We start from the raw sequence: 20,830 nt of genomic DNA on the forward strand, positions 1-20,830 counted from the left end.
ACTGAGAGATGGCGGACGGACGCACAGACCCGCCCAAGTGCTGGTGTTGGTGGTGGGTATGTGGCGGCATTTCATCGTGCGGTTTTAAGTTGTCTGGAGTATTGTTGTGGAATTTTTTGTTTTTCCATTTTACAATGAAAGCAATTTAATCGAATATTTTTTGCAAGAGGAGGTTGGCCTCCACCATTCCTTTATGTCGTGTCGTTCGTTAGTCATTACCACAATTACACCTGATGGAAATATTTATTTACATTTGATACCTTCAGCATGCCAATAAAAAGCTCCAAATTCCAATACCCTGCTGCTGCATTGGCAATGAAATAAACTTTTAAGTGGCATAATTAAAGAGGCTTTAAATAATAAAGTGAAGGAGTATAAAACAGATGGAGGAATAAAAGGATTGGCGGATTAATGAATTTGTCGACAGGATGTGGAGGAAAGGACAAGGTATGGATATTTGTTCTATGGAAAAAAAGATTTTTATCTATAGTAAAAAATTCCTCAGTCAACAGTGAGGACTCATTTTTATACCCTCCACTAAAGTATGGAGGGTATATTAAGATTGTAACACCTTGAAATATACATTTTAGACCCCACAAGGTATATATATTCTTGATCAGCATAAAAACCTATGCCGATTTAGCGACGTCCGCCAGTATGTCCGTCTGTGGAATCACTCTAGCTTCCGAAGTAGGTTGATAAAATTGTACTCAAATGTATATTATGTCGGCAAGACTTTTGAAAATGGGCCATTTAGGTCCACGTCTTCGTATAGCCCTCATATAACGGCACCTCCCTATTTTCGGTTTTTTATAGATTTAAGCGACATTATTTACCGGAAATGCTTCAAATTTGGCATTTGAAGTTTGTAATCGATATTACAGCCAACGACAAAAAATTGTCTGTGCAGTTCGTATAGCCCCCATATAACCGATATTCGGTAGTTTGGAGATTTAAGTGACATTATTCACCGGAAATGATTCAAATTTGAAGTTCGTAAAGGATACTACAGCCTATGACAGAAAATTGTCTGTGCAGTTCCACGTTTTCGTATAGCCTCCATATAATAGTACCTCCCGATATTCGGTATTTTGATGATTCTAGCGACATTATTTTACGGAATTGTTTCAAATTTGGTATTTAAAGTTCATAATGGATACTACAGCCTATGACAGAAAATTGGCTGTGAAGGTCTACGTTTTGGTATAGCCCCCATATAATGGTACCTCCTTATATTCGGTATTTTGATGATATCAGGGACATTTTTCAGCGGAATTTTTTCAAATTTGGTATTTGAAATCCGAAATGGATGCTACAGCCTAAGACAGAAAATTGTACCTGCAGTTCTACGTCTGTGTATAGCCCCCATATAATGGTACCTCCCTATTTTCGGTATTTTGGTGATCTAAGCGACATTATTTACCGGAATTGTCTCAAATTTGATATTTGAAGTACGTAAGGGATACTACAGCCTATGGCAGATAATTGTCTGTGCAGGTCCACGTTTTGGTATAGTGCGCATATAATGGCACCTCCCTATATTCGGTATTTTGATAATATTTTTTTCATGTTTCGTATTCGAGTATTGTAATGGTATTCGGTATTTTTAAGAAGGAGGGTATTCAAAGTTCGGCCATTACTTTACAATTTTTTTATAAAAATAATCCTAAGTCTCCATTGAAAATCGAAGAAAAAGTATCTCAGTCTCTACGGAAAATAATTCCTCTGTCCCCACTGAGGATCGATTTTTTTTCTTTCGAAAAAAATACTTCAATCCCGATTGAGAATCAAAATGTTTCTATAAAAAATGCTTCGGAGAAAAAATGTCTAGTCCCGCCGCAGGACTAGAATTTTTTTTATAAAGAACGCATCCGTTCCCGCCGATCTCCCTCCATTTCTAACCCAATTGTTACTCCTGACAAAACCGAAAATTTTATACAAAATAATTCATTTCATGTTTCTTATTTTTCCTGGAGTCCCCAGGCACAAACGGCTACAACGACTGCACACATTTTTATATCTTTGGCAACTAAATTAACTGCTAGACCTGTCAAGTACACAAACAGATGCCCAAAAAATAAATACAATCATCTACTAGTTTCTCGTTACAGAATAGTTACAATGATGAACTATCTCAGCTCAAAGCTATGATGAGATGTCAGGATGGATGACGAATGTACCTAGTTGGGGTTAGTTAGTCAGACAAAAATACCACAAAGACATGTTGACAAGTCATATCAACTAAATAAAAAATCTACTACAAGAGTAACTGAAAATGACTTGAAGGTAGATGAAAAGATCCACAAGGGAGGCGTAATAAATATTTAAAATAATATTAAAAAAACATATATATGATATTTGTATAATGTTTTTATTAGATTTGTTTAAAGAGAATAACATGGATGTCACTCTTGTTTCGAAGGGGTCAGATAAGGTTGGGTTTTTGGAAATTCGTACTAGAACGGTACGAAAAGTATTAAAATATGGTAGCCTTATCTATTTCAGTACAGCTAGAACTCTTAAATTTTGAGTTGGGTGGATATTTTGGTTGGCCAAATGATGCTGTGAAAAAATTCCCTTTTCTAGGTACCTGATTTGTTTTGCTCGGATCATTAGAAGGTAGAAGCTCAAGAGAAGGCAAGAAGATTTGATTCTCTTTGAAACTTATGAACAATTAACAACTAAAAAAGCAGTAAGTTCGGCAGGGCCTAACTTTGAATACCATCCACTATTTGTAACGAATTTGGAAATTCAAAAAAAAAAAAAATAAATAAATCCGTTAAAAATTCTGTTAATATCTTAAAAATACCGAATAAAGCCATTGTATTGAGGTCTATACAAAGACATGGACCAGCGTAGGCAATTTTTGCCATAAGCCATTAAAATATTCAAATATGGAACTGGTGGAAAAGTAGATCTGGTGAATATTGTAGCTAAAATCGTCAAAATAACGAATATATAGAGAGGTACTGATATATGCAACCTATACGAAGACCTGGACCTGCATAAACAACTGCATTGTCACAAATACAAAATTTGAAACAATTTCGGTGAATATTGTAGCTACTATCGTAAAAATACCGTATACAGAAAGGTACTGATATATGGAACCTATACGAAGACATGGACCTGCATAGACAATTTTCTGTCATAGACTGTAGTTCACATTACGAACTCAAAATACGAAATTTGAAAAAAATGTTAATGAATAATGTCGCTAAATTCAGCAAAATACCCAATATAGAGAAGTACCGTTATATCTGGGCTATACGAAGACCTAGACCTGCATAGACAATTTTCTGTCACATTCTGTAGTACCTATTTGGAACTGCAAATACGAAATTTAGGTGAATATTGTAGCTCAAATCATCAAAATTCCAAATGTAGGGAGGTACCGATACGAAGGCGTGTGCCTGTACAGACAATCTTCTGTCATAGGATGTAGTATACGAAGACCTGGACCTCTATAGACATTTCTCTGTCACATGCTTAGCACCTTTTCATAGACTGTAGTTCCCATTACGAATTCTAAATACAAAATTTGAAACAACTCTGGTGAATAATGTCGCGAAAATCTTCAAAATATCGAATATCGGAGGTTGTATATGGGGTTTACGATATCCTGGATCTATGTAGACATTTCTTTTCTAGGGGATAAAGTGCTTAGAAAGAACATCTAGTATGGATTTGTAGATAACTTCATTGAAAAATGTAGCTAAAACCATCAAAATACCGGATATAGGTAGGTAACATTAATGGGGGATATATGATATCGTGGATCTATATAGACAATACTCTTCCAAAGGGTAAAGTATTCAGAAGCAACTTCTTTTGTGAATTTTCCGACAATTTCATTAAAAAATTTGGCTATAACTAGCAAAATACCGAATATCTGGGGGGTACCGTTATATGGGGGCTAGAACCCATTACGAACTACAAATACTTTTTTAGACAAATCCGTGAAAAAATGTGGCGAAAATCATCCAAATACCGAATATCGGGAGGTTCCATTATAGGGAGGCTATACCAAAGCCTGGACCTATACATACAATGTTTCGCCAACCGAACTAGGACCCATTATGACCTAAAAATACCAATTTTCAGACAAATCCGTGAAAAATGTGGCGAAAATCATCCAAATACCGAATATCGGGAGGTTCCATTATAGGGAGGCTATACCAAAGCCTGGCACTATACATACAATGTTTCGCCACACGAACTTGGAACCATTATAACCTACAAATACCAATTTTCAGACAAATCCGTGAAAAAATGTGGCGAAAATCATCCAAATACCGAATATCGGGAGGTTCCATTATAGGGAGGCTATACCAAAGCCTGGCAATATACATACAATGTTTCGCCACACGAACTTGGACCCATTATAACCTACAAATACCAATTTTCAGACAAATCCGTAAAAAAATGTGGTAAAAATCATCAAAATACCGAATATCGGGAGGTACCGTTATATGGGGGCTATACCAAAACGTGGGCCTATACTTACAATGTTTCGTCACACGAACTAGGACCCATTATGACAAATACCAATTTTTAGACAAATCCATAAAAAAATGTGGCAAAAATCTTCAAAATACCGAATATCGGGAGGTACCGTTATAGGGGGGCTATAACAAAACGGCAAAGTTTCGCCACCGGGGCTAGAACCCATTATGACCATAAAAAAATGTGGCAAAAATCATCAAAATACGGAATGTCGGGAGGTACTGTTATATGGGGACTATATTTACAACGGACCTAGAGCCACTAGAGCTAGAACTCATAACGAACTATCAAAACCAATTTTCAAACAAAATGATGGAAATATTTGGCTAAAACTATAAAAATACCGAATTTCGGGCGATACCTGTATGTGTGGGCTATATTGGCTTACCATTTGCCGCCTGAGTGAATGGTAGGTAAATGAATGACAATCGTGCTGCACCATACTTTTTTACATAACCCATTTCAACATAGTAGATATTATTTTGGAACTACACCGGCAGATTTCTAAAACAGCTTGACCACGCTGTTTCTCTCTTCCAATCAATCCGTCAAAGACACGTTTAAATTACAACAGATAAGTAAGAACATTCTTAGTCTATACAGTTCGCGTGCTGTAGGAGTCTACCAACTTCATCGGCCCTAACCCAACTTTTATAGCTCCCCGTAACGTTTCTGCTGATTAAATTTACTTTTTAGCTATGCTAACATCATCCATAACAGAAGTGCCATTGCGGCCACATAGAACACAACACCCACATAACGTTTAGCCAAATTAAGAAAAGAAAAAAAAAACAGCTCGAACGAACGAATAAAACCGAAAACATGCCAAGTAAGGCAACCCAACCACTGACCATCATCTAACAACACAAATCTCATTAATCATTTAACGCACAGCACAAAACTGGGCAACTTTTACATTATCTAAGCTTGTTGCTGCTGCCGTTGCGTTGCTGGGACACACACACATAATCAGTCTTAGCAGCTTAATGCTTTCAACGCAACACTTGGACACTGGGGTGTTGTTATAATGAACTTGGATGTTGGCGGTCAGTGCTGCTTTTTTCTACAACACGCTGCAGCAACATTGACACGTAACAGAGCGCCACAAAGAAGAATCCAGAGAGTCAGAAAGCGAACGAACGAACGGGCGAGCGTGTCAAAGTGAAGGGTGATGACCACACATGCATTGCATTATGCCAAATATGTCACTGACACGTGACACTTATCACTGGTGGTTATATTATCCGAACACACACAAACGAGAGTATGGATTTATCAAAGATATGGGGAGACGGACATAAATTGCGGCACTGCGAAGAAGGCAGTGAATAATGAATTAGTACAAGTGCGAGGACTAAATGGATTGTTTAACGTTTTTTCTTATGGGAAAACATGGCCAATATGTGTGTGGTCTTTGATAGGGGGGCAATCACGTAAGGAATTTCAAATATGCCTTGGAGATATATCCTGGGAAGGATATTATTAATTAACTTAATTAAGAAGAGAGGCTGTGTTGACTTTGTGGTAATTAGACGAAGCATATTAATGAGTGGTGAAATTGCAGTTTTTGGCTTGAAATTTGCTAAAGGATTTTTTTAGTGTTTCGTGAAGGATTCTATAAAGAGAAGGTATTTAAATGTCAAATTTTTGCTGCTAAAAATCCATTGCAGTTTAGAAATACAGTGACGGATTCAAATATTCACACAGTGCCAATTTGAATGTAATGTTGTAATTGTTTTATAACTTCTAAACGAAAGTTGTTAGCTAATTAAAAAAAATATTCAGGGCTGTCATAGAAACCAATTTTGTCACTATTGGTTTTAAAAACGACAAGAAAAAAGCTTTGGTGTCATGAAAATCAATGTTATCGGTTTTATTTTCGAATTAGAATTTTATCGGATTTGGTTGTCATAGAAGCCAATGTTATTGGTTTTGTTATTGGAAATAAACCAAGTTACTTAGAGCTGTCACTTTTCATTTGCTTTGGATTTTTTAAAGAATTTTTAAAGGATATTCAAAGGACTAAAAATGTGGATTTTTTAAACAATTTTTAAAAAATATTCAAAGGACTAAAAATGTGGATTTTTTAAACAATTTTTAAAGGATATTTAAAAAAATTTAAACGTTTAAAGAATTTTTAAAGGACTATAAACGTGGATTTTTTTTTAAGAATTTTTAAAGGATATTTAAAGGACCATAAGCGTGGATTTTTTAAGGATTTTTTAAAGGACTATAAACGTGGATTTTTTTTTAAGAATTTTTAAAGATTTTTTAAAGGACTATAAACGTGGATTTTTTTAAGAATTTTTAAAGGATATTTAAAGGACCATAAACGTGTATTTTTTAAAGATTTTTTAAAGGACTATAAACGTGGATTTTTTTTAAGAATTTTTAAAGATTTTTTAAAGGACTATAAACGTGGATTTTTTTTTTAAGAATTTTTAAAGGATATTTAAAGGACCATAAACGTGGATTTTTTAAAGATTTTTTAAAGGACTATAAACGTGGATTTTTTTAAGAATTTTTAAAGATTTTTTAAAGGACTATAAACGTGGATTTTTTTTAAGAATTTTTAAAGGATATTTAAAGGACCATAAACGTGGATTTTTTAAAGATTTTTTAAAGGACTATAAACGTGGATTTTTTTAAGAATTTTTAAAGGATATTTAAAGGACCATAAACGTGGATTTTTTAAAGATTTTTAAAGGATATTTAAAGGACCATAAACGTGGATTTTTTAAAGATTTTTAAAGGATATTTAAAGGACCATAAACGTGGATTTTTTAAAGATTTTTAAAGGATATTTAAAGGACCATAAACGTGGATTTTTTAAAGATTTTTAAAGGACTATAAACGTAGATTTTAAGGATTTTTAAAGGACCTTAAACGTGGATTTTTAAGGATTTTTTAAAGATTTTTTAAAGGACCATAAACGTGGATTTTTTAAGGATATTTTAAAGAATTTTTAAAGGACCATAAACCATAAATCTGCAAAGCAGCTTTATGAGTAAGTTCACAATAAAAAAATTTACTCCGGCAACTCCAGTGGGTTGCTGAAATCTCTAAGAGCTTTTCTCGTCACCTTTTCTGAGCGTTCTTCATCCAACAACACAAAAACTACCACTGCTGATACCATCTTACTTTATTTATAGCGACTTATTCCTTTTTTTATTTACTTTACTTTTACTGATATTTCAATGACAAATAAACAAACAACAGCTGTTTTGAACATTGGTTTTATTTACATTCGAAATTGACAAAACCAACTTGGTTTCATGACACCAAATGAAACCAACATTGGTTTACAAAAACGACAATAAGCAAAACCGACATGGTTTCTGTGACAGCCCTGATTATTTAATTTACAGTAGCTCCAAGCAAAACTCGTACAGCTAGGGAATTTTTTTTATTTTTCGTATATGTTCCAAAAGTCAACATTTACAAAAAATGTTTTTTTTTTTTTTTTTTTTTTTGTATTTTATTTGTACACTATATAAGCAATTGCAAAAGCAAAAAATCTTAACATTTTAATTCATTTAAAACAAAAAAAAATAATATTAAAAAAGATCATATTTCAATGCCAAACTCGTACACTTCGTATAATTTAAAGTATTTCTAGACATTAATATTTTGTATGCATTCCTTTACTTTTTTACCATTTGTGGCCTATTTGGCATACTTTTAACAAGTTTTTCGCAAAAGCTAGGTTCAATTTTTTGCCATTCTTCCAATAAATTTTTCTTCAATTCTTCTCTGCTAGATATGGTATGCTGGCGGATTTTTCCAACGAGATAGCTCCATAAATTCTCTATGGGGTTAATGTCTGGGCTCTGGGCTGGTGTATCTATGACGTGGGGACAATTATATAGCCGGCATGACCGCACCCTAAAGGTTTTGTGTTTCGGAGCATTGTCTTGATAAAAATAATAATCTTCGCTAAGGCCGACTTTTTCCTTACAGAGTGGCAAACTTTCTTCCAAAATGTTAAGGAACGTATTCTGATCCATAATACCCTCAATAAAATGCAATACACAAGGTCCACAGGCTGAAAATGAACCCCACACCATTACTGACCCACCACCGTGCCTCACTGTAGGCTTCATATTTTTGGTAGGGAGCGCTCTATTCGCCTTTCTCCATACATTAGGTCTGCAATCTGAACCAAAAAGGTTGAATTTGCTCGCATCCGTGAACAGCACATTCTTCCAAAATGAAAAAATCTTTTGATATGTGCTCCTTGGCAAATCGTAATCTTACTTCTTGATTTCGCTTGCTGATTAGAGGTTTATGTCTAGCTCTTCTTCCATTGTAATTCGACGCATGCAGTACATTTCTTATTGTTTGGGAGCAACATACTTTGCCCAAAACCTTTTCAGCAATTTTTGTGAGCTGATGCACTCAAAAAATGGATCCTTTTTGATCTTCCGTAAAATATACTTCAAGGTAAATATTTTATTATTTGCCGCTTTTGACTTATTTTCTGCACATCCATCTGTTTATGATGTACTGAACTGTAGATCGGCTTCTATTAACAATCTGAGATATCTAACCTAGCGATTTATGGTTTTTGTAATGTTTAATTACTAAAGTTCTCACTTCAACATCCTCGATGTAGTACAGAACAATCGCGTAAGAAATTTGAAATATGCGATATTCATATTCCTTAATGCCCTCGTTGGTAGATTGCGCCTTAAATTCAATGTAGGGAATTAAAGTGCTAGGGCCTTCCTTAAATAATAATTCCAGGATAATCTAACCTAATCTAAGGTGGCATCAGCCGGTTCTGAAGATAGGTTTGGAGAAGGTTTTTGTCTCGGGAATGATGAAATACTTGAGTGTAGTATTTTAGAGGTTTCCACTGTATGTATTATATAGACAACGTCCTGTCTAAGGCTAAAAGTCTGTATTTTGGATAGAGCGAAATCTTGAAAATGAAGAGTGACCTTTCCCAAGATGTTAAGCTCTTGATCATCCGGCAATTATTTTGGCCTATTGCCGCTTATTCCTTCCCTGTCCGGTTTGACATTCTCATTCTCATCAGATAAAAAGTCTACGGTTATGGGAAAGAAAAATGCTCTCCACTTTCCTCGACCACTGTGTCATCCCTAGAGCAGACGGCGCCTATAAATCTCACTACTGTATGTCAATGTACGATAGATCGTAAAAAGACAGAATATAAATCTTATAACAGATCTGTTCTGACCTTTTTGGACAAAAACAACAATAATTTTATGATGTTCCAACCTGTTTCAAAGATAGGTTCAGATGAGGTTCGGCAGAATGTAATAGTAGTTTTTCGGGAGATTTTCAAAAGGTGGTGGTGCTGATAGACTGTTGATTTATCAGCAGTATATGCCTTTCCTGCCTGGCTTGACATTTCGTTGCATCAGATGGAAAACTAAGGTTATTGGAAGAGAAACATTCTCCTTCTGTCTGTACCTCCGTACCATCCGTAGGGCAGACGATCCTTACAGATCTCACTCCTATAGATCAAACTATTAAAGGTCGAAGAATAAAGAATATACGTCTTAATGCCAAGAACTGATCTGGCCTTCATAGGTAGATTCCAGTACATATAGATAATAGCATTGTTGAAGGTTTAACTTGATGCTTTGAGGATGCGGACCAGCTACGAAATCGGAAGCAATTGTCACTGGCTGAACGAGCTGGGTTCGCTGCGTTATACCATAGAATATTGTTAGACTCGAATTGGAGCGACCTGGTTAACAGCACAGAACAGCTTAATTAAGTTGGGTTTAAGAAGTTGTAACGGGTATTTCTTACATCTACATGATCATGATTTAGTTTGTTAATTTTCATAGTTCGTGTAAGCTCAAGCTGGATCAATTTTTCTACAAGCGATGCAGGAAGCAGCCGTTTCCTCTCCCCTGAAGCCAAATATTTAGGAACACTTTTGAACTGTCAATTTAAAAGGAATAAAAATGTTGCGGAAATAGTATGGAAAGGATTTTTTGAACTCTCTCCTTACAAGAACTCAATTTGAATATGATTGGGAACTCTCATAAAGCTCTAGTTTGGCCCATCTTTCCTATGGAAGTCTGATCCGGTGACACCCTTTAAAATATAAGGTAAATAACTCGAAACTCCCTACCGAACAGAGATTAGTTTCAATTCTAATGAGGGACGCATGAAAAATACACCGCAAGCAACCTTAAATGTTATGCTAAACCTCGTTAGAACTTGGGTATAAGAACTGAATATGCTGTATGGTATATTGTCAGTGTTACGCGACAGTTTGCCTGAGATTTTAAGAGCTTCATTCAAAAATGAGATACTGATTTCAAACATGGATAAAGGGAATGGAGTCAATATGTGTCTAATCAGTTAGTCCATTAATACCGACGGATCAAAAATAGAAGACACGGGGGCAGGCCTTTTCTGTGTGGCCTATGCAACAAGTTGGTAGGAAACTCCAAGGGTTTTAAGTCAGAGATTTTTGCTTTGATGAACGCAATAGAACTGATTAAATTTCTGGAAGATGACCCAACTGAACCGGTGTGGTTAGTCATACGGATCTTATAGTTATTGACTGGTCCATAATTGAATCTGAAATGATCCTGAAGTGTATATTGGCATTGGAAAATCTTAAGAGTACCTCGGCACCTGGCCATTGTAATATTGAAGGAAATGAGAATGTTGATGAACTAGTAAGAAAGGGCTCTGGCGCCGGAATTACACAAGACTCTCTCCTATGTCTTTCCAGATCTCTTCTTCGAAGCTCTAAAAATTTTCGGTTTTTATGATTCTATCAACTTTCCTTGTTTCGACGCAGGTTCATCACAATGATCCAAAGAAGTCTCCGAGTAAGGTAGGTACAAGTTCAATTGTAGCTACACATCTGATACATGCTGTGTCCATAGGAATGTTGTAACACTTTAAGTTAACGAAATGTAGACCATTGAATATTTAATACATTGATTAAACCTTTTAACCTATGTGATCAACTGTTTTACTTGTTATTATTAGACGAAGCATATTAATGCATGGTAAAATTGTAGTATCTGGTTTGATATAACATAGGATTTATGTATTGCGATAGTTTATAGCTGGACAAGATATTCTAAAATGTATTCAGAGGCAGGAAAATAAATGCAAATTACTTCTATTACTACAACTACATTTAATTACTAAAAACCTTAACTAAATCTACTTTATAACTAGCCTATTACCAAAAATCTACAGTTATGTAGAAACTTTTTACCCACCTGCATTCACGCTCTTTTCCCCTTATAGCCTCTTACAACCATTTTCATTGCTTAATGACATATTTCATAAAAATAAATGAACGATACTGCAATTGCATATTAATGACGATTGTCTTTTTTTTCTTCTTCTTCTAAAAGATTTCTCCTTTCATTTCGTATTGGTTTTGTATTGTCTTCTCTGTTGCATTTTCTAATGCTGCAAAGTCAATGGAGTTATTTGAAATCTGCTAAAAAATATCCATATAAATCAAAAACAGATTTTTCATTTTCATCTCTGGCAGTGGCCAAAGAAGAAAAAAGAGTTGAAGAAAATACAATTTTTATGATCGTTTTCCTGTAGTGACGACCACGTCTCATTTTTTTGGTTTTTCTTCGTCTTCTTTATTTCATTATTGACTTGGATAGCAATGTCAGTACCAGAAGCCATGGTACCGCATACATGACGAACGACAATGGTCATTACCATGGATGTGGTGGCTCGGTTGACTATTCACAGATTTGATTTTGTGTAGCCGTAAGATGTGTCGCGACAGTGTTGCCGTTTAAATGTAATTTTACCGGCCACGTGATGACCAATTTTGACGAAAGCATTTTAATTTTTGGGACCCAAATATCCTAAAGTTATACTTATACTACGATAAAACCATGAAAAAAGAAACCTCTAGGCCTTTGACTTTCAAATGAAACTTTTAGAGTGATTACAATTTCTTCTATTTCCTAATGCGACAGAGTACCTGAAAAAATCAGTTATACTGCGCAAAACACCAATCCCGTGTAGAGACTCGTGGACCAATGAATAACTAGCGAAGGTGCCATCCAGAAGCCGCTGTTCAACCGACGACTCAAAGTTAGGGGAGAGAGACGGCCTGGGCTTCTTTGCAGAAAATCTAGAGACCGAAATGTCTCTCCGCCTAAGGTTCTCCTGGCGGATATTCAAGCAATTACAGAAGCTCTGAACTGGTTTACTGTTAACTGCAATACAGTCAAGTCCTGTATAACGACGATCAACAACTATTCTCAACGAGTATCAGTAGGCATCATACCAGGATACCAGGCCACAAAAGGGATTAGTAGCAAAATATGCCAGAAGTTTAAGGGACATAAAAAAATCGGAATGTGCTAAACCATTTGTAGGACTAGATTTTAAGGTTTGGTGGCAAAATGCCCACAAACTCCTATGGAATAACGAGAGCTTAGAACCTATGGGGGGAAACAAATGAGGAGTAACTGAAAGAGAAGGATGTAATCGTCGAATATCTGGGTTTTTATGCGGGCTCTAATACTTGCAGGGCATGCCGGAAGAATGCAACTTTAGAACATTTTCCTTGCCACAGCCAATCTTTTAGAAACTTGCGATTCGAGTTTTTAAGGAGGGGAACACTTTCAGAATTGCGATTCATCAGAGGAATAGACCTTAACAACATTAGGGGTTTTGTTCTCCACACTTTTATACCAATGGAACCCACAAAAGCTCTAATTTCAGGCTTATGTGTATGTCCATAGTGAAACGGGAGGTGTGAAAGATTTCAAACTAAACAACGACTGCAGCGTTTTTCAGTCAGAAATCTTTGCTGTCAGGCAGACCATAGAGCTGCTCGCAAACAGAATCAATGAGCTGGATGAACCGGTGACTATATATGACGACAGGGCCGCTTGCCTGATGGCTATAAATTCTTTTACAATTAAATTTATGGCAGTTCTGTATTGCAGGAATGCTCTGGAAAAGGTTAAGTCGTTGGTCATACTCGGTTGAGTCCCTGGACACTGCAACATATCTGACAACGAAACGACTGATGAATTGGCCAGACGCGGATATGAGTCAGTAGATCTAGAGATTGAAATCTCAGTGAAGCCATCTTTATGGCACTTCTTCCAATTACTACATAAACATTATCTTGGGAGATTTTAACAGAACTGGCGAACTGAAAAGGGATGAAATGTCCCCAAAATGATTTGGCCGGTGAACTTCGAAAGGAGATCAAGATCACTCATATCCATGACGAAATCGGACTTGAAGCTTGTGGAGGGCCTAGTTACAGGACACTGCAACATGACTTCAAAGTGAGAGGGTGACGATAATGAATACTGCAGGCTTTGTCAGGACGAGGAGGAAACTGAGACAGTGCAGCACTGACTCTGTCACTGCCCAACTCTTATCGGAGTGAGACAGATGCTACTGGGTAAGCAAATTCTGCCCGACTTGTCCTCCCTCTCCGAAACCGAGCCAGCGGTCATTCTTCAGTTCACCAGAGGACTAGAATGGGTAAGGACGACACGGTGGATATAAACCTACTATCTTCCTATCTATATTCACTCTTCTTCACTATTCGTTTCCTTCCCTTTTATTATTTTATTCTTCTTGTACTCTAAATAGGATGAATCTCAATGGACAAAGTACAACCACGCATCCTTTAACATAACCTATGTGCATAAAAATTTGTGGCGACTCAGGGTCTCTCCTCTTTTCAACATATCCTCAATGGTTACCAACGTCATTGAGAATTACTATCACATGTCAGGATGGCCGAGCGGTCTAAGACGCCAGACTCAAGTGTAACAACTTGTTCTGTTCCAACAGAATTTGTGCGATGAGCGTTCTGGTCCTCTCTGAGGGCGTGGGTTCAAATCCCACTCCTGACAAATAAATTTTTGTAGAGAAAATAAGTTTTCAATTCATTCTTATTCATATATTATCCTCGGAAGAGAAATGTGGGGCCAATTATTCTCTCCGACCTCTATTTAATTGGAAAATCCCAAAGTGGCAACTCGTATCGTCTTAGCTAACCATAATAATGACTATGTTTTTGTATGACGCTTATAATAATCTGCCATCATTGAAAAAACAAGAAAAAGGAAAAATGAAAAGAATTAAAGAAAGGAGATGATGATAGTGATATTTGTTGTTCACTGATTTGTTAAGCGGCGAACGTGTTGAATACTCAAATAAGGTTGAAGCTTTACAATAGGCACAACTATTTTTGAAAATCCACATATCCAACAGATGTTCGGTTTTATTGGCCATTTTTGCAAAGCGAACAACAATGAGTGAATACCAGAAGCAGTTACATGAAGCCATTAAATGGCAAAATGCAGTATAAAAACCAGCTTCAATGGTTTTGGGAACATCAAGATATGGGTCAAACTGGCTGTACATATATATGCAAAGACGAGCAAGAGAGCAAGGCCATAAAATCTAGCTACGAGCAGTGCCTGGCTTTTTTTATAAAATCTGAAAAAAAGAAAGGGTCCTAATAGAAAAAGAAAAATAAATAAATTTGCTATTCATAATGATGGAGAAGAAAAAAACTGTTCCTGCTACCTTTCAATTGTCAATGGTCGTCTATCAACTTGACTAGCCATTCAATCATCTATGCCATTGCCAATAACTCATAACCATTCACTAAACGCTCGTTCAGAGTCAAGTTTTCCTCATTACATATTCGGAGCACATCCTTTAAAATATTTTATGAATATTAAAATTTTATATGAATGCCTGCGTTCGATGCATATTAAATAGCCTAATAATAATCATCATCATCATAGTCATGAAATATGAGAATATTTATGCGAATTTGACAATTGGGAATTTGGCTGGCGAATATAGAAATGGTGAGAGGGGAAAGGGAAGAGAGTTAAAGAAAGAGAAAGGAAAGTGGTTGAATTACGGTAGCTAGTTTAATGCAAGTCAGGATGGCCGAGCGGTCTAAGGCGCCAGACTCAAGTGTAACAACTTGTTCTGTTCCAACAGAATTTGTGCGATGAGCGTTCTGGTCCTCTCTGAGGGCGTGGGTTCAAATCCCACTCCTGACAAACTTTTTATTTAATGGAGGCAGAAGTAACAATTCTTTCCAACAATAAATGCTCTAGTAACCAACACTCGATGCTACAATATTTAACTTGTAATTTTTTCAGCTTCACAGGTATAAAATCCTAATAAATAATAACAACGTTTTGAATCGGAATAAATATTGCATAAATTTTAATATCTACCTTGTTTTAAAATTTTATTTTCAATTTATAAAATTATTTAACTGAACATAATGAGAATTACAATCTCATGTCAGGATGGCCGAGCGGTCTAAGGCGCCAGACTCAAGTGTAACAACTTGTTCTGTTCAAGCAGAATATGTAAAAGCGAGATTTCTGGTCCTCTCTGAGGGCGTGGGTTCAAATCCCACTCCTGACAAATGTATTTTTTTTTTGTTAGGAGGCAATTGTTGTTCAATATTTATTTATGCTCAGAATAAACTGGATTTTGTATTCCAAAAAAATGCATATTTTAAATTATATGTTTCATTTGAAACTCCAAATAAGTGAGAACCTAAAGGGGAGTTAAATAAACTCATGTTTATTTATAAATAGTTAATTTTAAACCATTTAACCTATGTTATTATTAAGATTTGTATAGAATAGAATAGAAGAGTAAAAAATATTATGGTGATTGTCCCATGTCAGGATGGCCGAGCGGTCTAAGGCGCCAGACTCAAGTGTAACAACTTGTTCTGTTCCAACAGAATTTGTAAAAGCGAGATTTCTGGTCCTCTCTGAGGGCGTGGGTTCAAATCCCACTCCTGACAAATATTTTCTTAAAAACGAATTTCCCTATTATCCTAAAAAGTGATTTATATGTTATCCCAAAATTAATTTGTATAATTAATGTCTAAATGGAATTTCTTATAACAATTAAGCTCCTAACTTTTAAGTTAGCATATGTAGGAAAAATTTACCAAACTTATTGAGAATTACTGTCCCATGTCAGGATGGCCGAGCGGTCTAAGGCGCCAGACTCAAGTGTAACAACTTGTTCTGTTTCAACAGAATTTGTAAAAGTGAGACTTCTGGTCCTCTCTGAGGGCGTGGGTTCAAATCCCACTCCTGACAAATGTTTTTTTGTTAGGTCGCAATTCTTGTTCAATATTATATTATATATTCTAATAAAAATGTATGTTTTAAATTTTATGTTCCATTTGTAACTCCAATTTATTAAGAACCTAAATTTGAACTGAATAAATGCATGTTTATTTATAGAATAGTTTATTTTAAACCATTTAACCTATGTTAACAATAAGATTTAAATTAATAATTAATTAAATGGAATATTGAATATAATAATTTTTTCACATGTCAGGATGGCCGAGTGGTATATTTTTTTATTTTAGAATTTTTAAATATTTTTATAAACACTTAAGGATTTTTTCCTTATTTTAGACAATTATTTTCCCTTTCAAATTTCATTAAAAGTTTGCCCACCTTAAAGCACAAAAACTCAAAAATGTCCAATTAATTTTATGCGGCTTTTAAGCCATTAAAAATTAAATTTTTTAATGGTAGATTAATGAAATCTCCGATTAGTTTAATCGAATGCCGGCTGGCGAATGGTGTTTGAAGTAATCATCAGGAGGATGATAAGTTCAAAGATACCAACAGAAAATTAATGGGAGAAAGCTGTAATAGATGAATTAGCCAATTAAAAGCAAACGGCATGCCGCAATGGCAACCACCTTGCCAGTCAAAGCTTGTTAAATAACGTTAGGTGTAGATTTTCTGGATTTTGCAGGACAAAATATGAAGTTAATGACTATCAATATTAGGCATTTAATAAACCATTTGTGGGTATGTTTAGTTACGATTTTAGTGGACATGGAATTAAATTTTGTATTTTCATATTAATATTACAATATTTTTATCTGCTTCAAATCAATCTCTGGAAAAAATTTCCTACTCATAAAAAATATTTTTGTCAGGAGTGGGATTTGAACCCACGCCCTCAGAGAGGACCAGAAGTCTCGCTTTTACAAATTCTGTTGAAACAGAACAAGTTGTTACACTTGAGTCTGGCGCCTTAGACCGCTCGGCCATCCAGACATGAGAATGTAATTCTCATTAAGTTGAAGTTATTATTGCCATATATTTCAAAATAAAAGCTGTAAGCTAGATTGAAAATAAATTTTGAAGTTCCAATATATTTTGATTTTAAATTATTTAATTCAATGTTTAATAAAGAAAATAAAACATTAGAGAATGTGAAATTATTAAGTAATTTCATTATTTAATATAAAATCTCCATTAATTTTTTGTTTAGAACTCAATGAAAGCTATTAATCGAGGCGAAAAAAAACCGTGTCTACTTATAAAGGGAAAAAAATGCCCCAAGACAGGAGGTAAACATTCTCAAAGGAAGCATGAAGGTAGCCACTCGCAGAGGAAGTAGGTCCCACGCGGTGGTTCGTTGCTATAACACAGTTTATTTCTATTGCAAGAAATATCTTAAACCTGTCTCCAAGAAATAAAATAGAAATATTCTTCGTGACCATAAAAAATAATTTTATATAAAATAGAAATATTCTTTGTGAACTTAAAAAACATTTGTCAGGAGTGGGATTTGAACCCACGCCCTCAGAGAGGACCAGAAGTCTCGCTTTTACAAATTCTGTTGGAACAGAACAAGTTGTTACACTTGAGTCTGGCGCCTTAGACCGCTCGGCCATCCTGACACATGGCTAGAGAGTGACTAATGACAAACTGTCTCTGAGTTAAAATATTTTTAAAATACATACAAAATGTTAAATGCAACTCTGAATTAGATGATATATGGATTTTGTAAAACAGGGATACCTTTTAATACAGAACACATTTAATAAGATAAGAATACGGAGGTCAGCAAACTTTGGAGTCATTAGAAATATATAAGATTACATTTTCCACTTGCTACATTTGGTATATTTGAGTTAGATTTACGGGATGTAAACTAGACTGCAAACTGAGAAGTATGTGTGGAATATTTGCTTGCCTCGTATGAAATAACAATGCGTGTCCTCTCAATAAGATTTTTCGCGGTATGTTGCATAGTCATTTGTACATTTGGTATCTCTTTTTATACCCTCAACCACGTGTCTAATCGAAATAACGGTTTTAGACCCTAGGTCTTTTTGGACCAAATCCGTTTCAGTACTTTTTGAGTCGATCTAGCGATAGACGTTCGTTCGTCCTTCCGTTTGTCTGGTTGGCTGGTGCGCACGTTAACTCTCGAAGGGATTTGGTACATCGTAATAATATTATCAAACTTAGATCGAGTTCGGAGATGAAGATTGTTCCAACTTTGCAAATCCTAATAGGGTGAGATAAAAAAAACTGCACCAAAGTCAAACGCCATAATTTTTACATATTTTTTTTTTAAATTTTTTGAATGAAAGCAAAAAATGTCGGAAATAGCATCAAATCTTATAATAAGTTTAGATTTGTTCGAAATGGTCACCTTTGGCACGAATTATGACCCTCAAACTGCCAATGAAACCGTCACACGCTGCCCGTATGTTGCTCTGCGGTATTTTGGCCCATTCCCGGCGAAGCGCTCGCTTGAGGTGGTCCAACGGATTAGTATCCGGAGATTTTGGTGGCCATTCTGCTCTGGAAATGAAGCAAGAAAAACCATTTTGTTACCATACTTGTGTGGCGCGAGCTGAGTGCGATGGAGCTGAGTCTTGTTGGAATGTCCAAGGTCTGCGACCAAAATGTTTGCGTGACCCAGGCTTTAATACACCCTCCAGAATATTTTCGCGTTAATATTCGGCATTTATTCTGATACCACTGTCGATTGATACGAGCATAGAGCGACCATCGGGTGTTATGGCGGCCCACAGCATCACCAGGCCGGCGCTTGAGTTCTGGTGGCTAACCGAAGGTGCACATTTTCAATTGATCTCTTTTGCAAGTAAACACGATCATTTTATATATTTATAAACTGTTGGACAACGAATGTTTTCTCATCGGAGAAAACCAAATTCGGCAGTTCACCACTTTCGGCCAAGCAAAGCAACTCTTTAGCTCTCTTGAGTCTATTTTCATTCTGTTGCAGTGTACAGGGTTGCCCATATTCGACGGGCCCATCTGGCAACGCCATAACTTTTGACAGAGATGTCGCATCGCTTAATGACATACCGCGTTTGAAGCGTCAGTCCATGCAGATTTTTACCATGAACCAACACACGCCACGAGAGCGCTCTGAAATAGTTGAAATTTACATTCAACAGAAGAAGTCAATTTTGAAAACCCAACGTGCTTTTAAAACATTAAAAAATGTGAGAAGTGCGCCTTCTAAGAACACAATTAAGCGTTTATACGAAAAATGTTCGACTGGTAAGGCTCTTTCTAATCCGAAGAGGCCATATAAAAGTCGACCAAGGCGATCGGCCGAGAATATCGCTGCCGTACGAGCCAATGTTGAGAGGTCCCCAAAAACATCCCAAAAACGCCGTTCTCAGCAGTTGGGCATGGCTCGGTCCACTTTACAACGGATTTTTCGCATTGATTTACATTTGTTCCCGTACAAAATTCAACTGACGCAAAGAATGTTGCCTGCGGACAAGCCTCGTCGATTGGAATGGGCCCAAAGGTCCGTCGAACAGTGCACTTTTTGGAATTTCAATAGATTTTCATTTCATTTTTCAGTTTTTGCCGAATGGAATATTGCGATATGCTCAGCTCACGAGCCATTTGTCGGTCACTGCTACGCGGATTTCGATCAAGTCGCTTCTTTACTTTTCGAACCATTTCTGCTGGTGCTGCTGTTTTCTTCCGTCCACTTCCTTGACGTCGGGCCACGCTACCAGTATCACGGTAACGAGCGATGGTAAGAGACACAAAAGATTTATTCACATTTAAATGTTGGATTGCTCTAACAATAGCCACACTATCACGCTTGAATTCCATCACGAATAACTTTTTTCTGGATAATTCTACCAAACTGCCTTTGTACGCTTGTAAACAATATAATGAGCTGTCACTGGAATATTTGTAACAGCTGTCGGACGAGTGGCTTAGAAATGACAGCTGTCTGAAGTTGGTTGCAGTTTTTTCATCTCACCCTGTAGTCCAAACATGGCACGTTGCAATATTTATATCACATTTTTTTAAGTCCGACAATATTGCTTCAATGGCTAATATTGGTCCATTTTTTCTGAATCTACGCCATAGAGGGTCGACAATTTGAATAATCATAACAAATATATATTATATATCCAAATATATTTAAATAATCGAACATTGTCTGAGGGTATACATCTGTCGGCAAAACCAACTGATATTTTTTAACTTCTGTT

At 36.0% G+C, this 20,830-nt stretch overlaps 1 protein-coding gene and 7 non-coding genes across 8 annotated transcripts in view; 5 read left to right on the forward strand and 3 right to left on the reverse strand.

The window, feature by feature from the left end:
- Positions 1–20,830, reverse strand: part of LOC101889035 (centaurin-gamma-1A) — a 575,535-nt gene that overhangs the window by 512,108 nt on the left and 42,597 nt on the right. The gene's annotated exons all lie outside the window — the stretch shown is intronic.
- TRNAL-CAA (transfer RNA leucine (anticodon CAA)) lies at positions 14,247–14,372 on the forward strand. Its single transcript has 2 exons — positions 14,247–14,284; positions 14,328–14,372. It is a non-coding gene; the product is annotated as a tRNA-Leu (tRNA).
- On the forward strand, positions 15,417–15,542 carry TRNAL-CAA (transfer RNA leucine (anticodon CAA)). Its single transcript has 2 exons — positions 15,417–15,454; positions 15,498–15,542. It is a non-coding gene; the product is annotated as a tRNA-Leu (tRNA).
- TRNAL-CAA (transfer RNA leucine (anticodon CAA)) lies at positions 15,792–15,918 on the forward strand. Its single transcript has 2 exons — positions 15,792–15,829; positions 15,874–15,918. It is a non-coding gene; the product is annotated as a tRNA-Leu (tRNA).
- Positions 16,183–16,309, forward strand: TRNAL-CAA (transfer RNA leucine (anticodon CAA)). The gene is made up of 2 exons: positions 16,183–16,220; positions 16,265–16,309. It is a non-coding gene; the product is annotated as a tRNA-Leu (tRNA).
- On the forward strand, positions 16,487–16,613 carry TRNAL-CAA (transfer RNA leucine (anticodon CAA)). Its single transcript has 2 exons — positions 16,487–16,524; positions 16,569–16,613. It is a non-coding gene; the product is annotated as a tRNA-Leu (tRNA).
- Positions 17,471–17,597, reverse strand: TRNAL-CAA (transfer RNA leucine (anticodon CAA)). Its single transcript has 2 exons — positions 17,560–17,597; positions 17,471–17,515 (listed from the first exon to the last, which is right to left on the reverse strand). It is a non-coding gene; the product is annotated as a tRNA-Leu (tRNA).
- Positions 18,100–18,226, reverse strand: TRNAL-CAA (transfer RNA leucine (anticodon CAA)). The gene is made up of 2 exons: positions 18,189–18,226; positions 18,100–18,144 (listed from the first exon to the last, which is right to left on the reverse strand). It is a non-coding gene; the product is annotated as a tRNA-Leu (tRNA).

Source organism: Musca domestica, unplaced genomic scaffold (genome assembly GCF_030504385.1).
Source record: "Musca domestica strain aabys unplaced genomic scaffold, Musca_domestica.polishedcontigs.V.1.1 7, whole genome shotgun sequence".
NCBI classification, from domain to species: Eukaryota; Metazoa; Arthropoda; class Insecta; order Diptera; family Muscidae; genus Musca; species Musca domestica.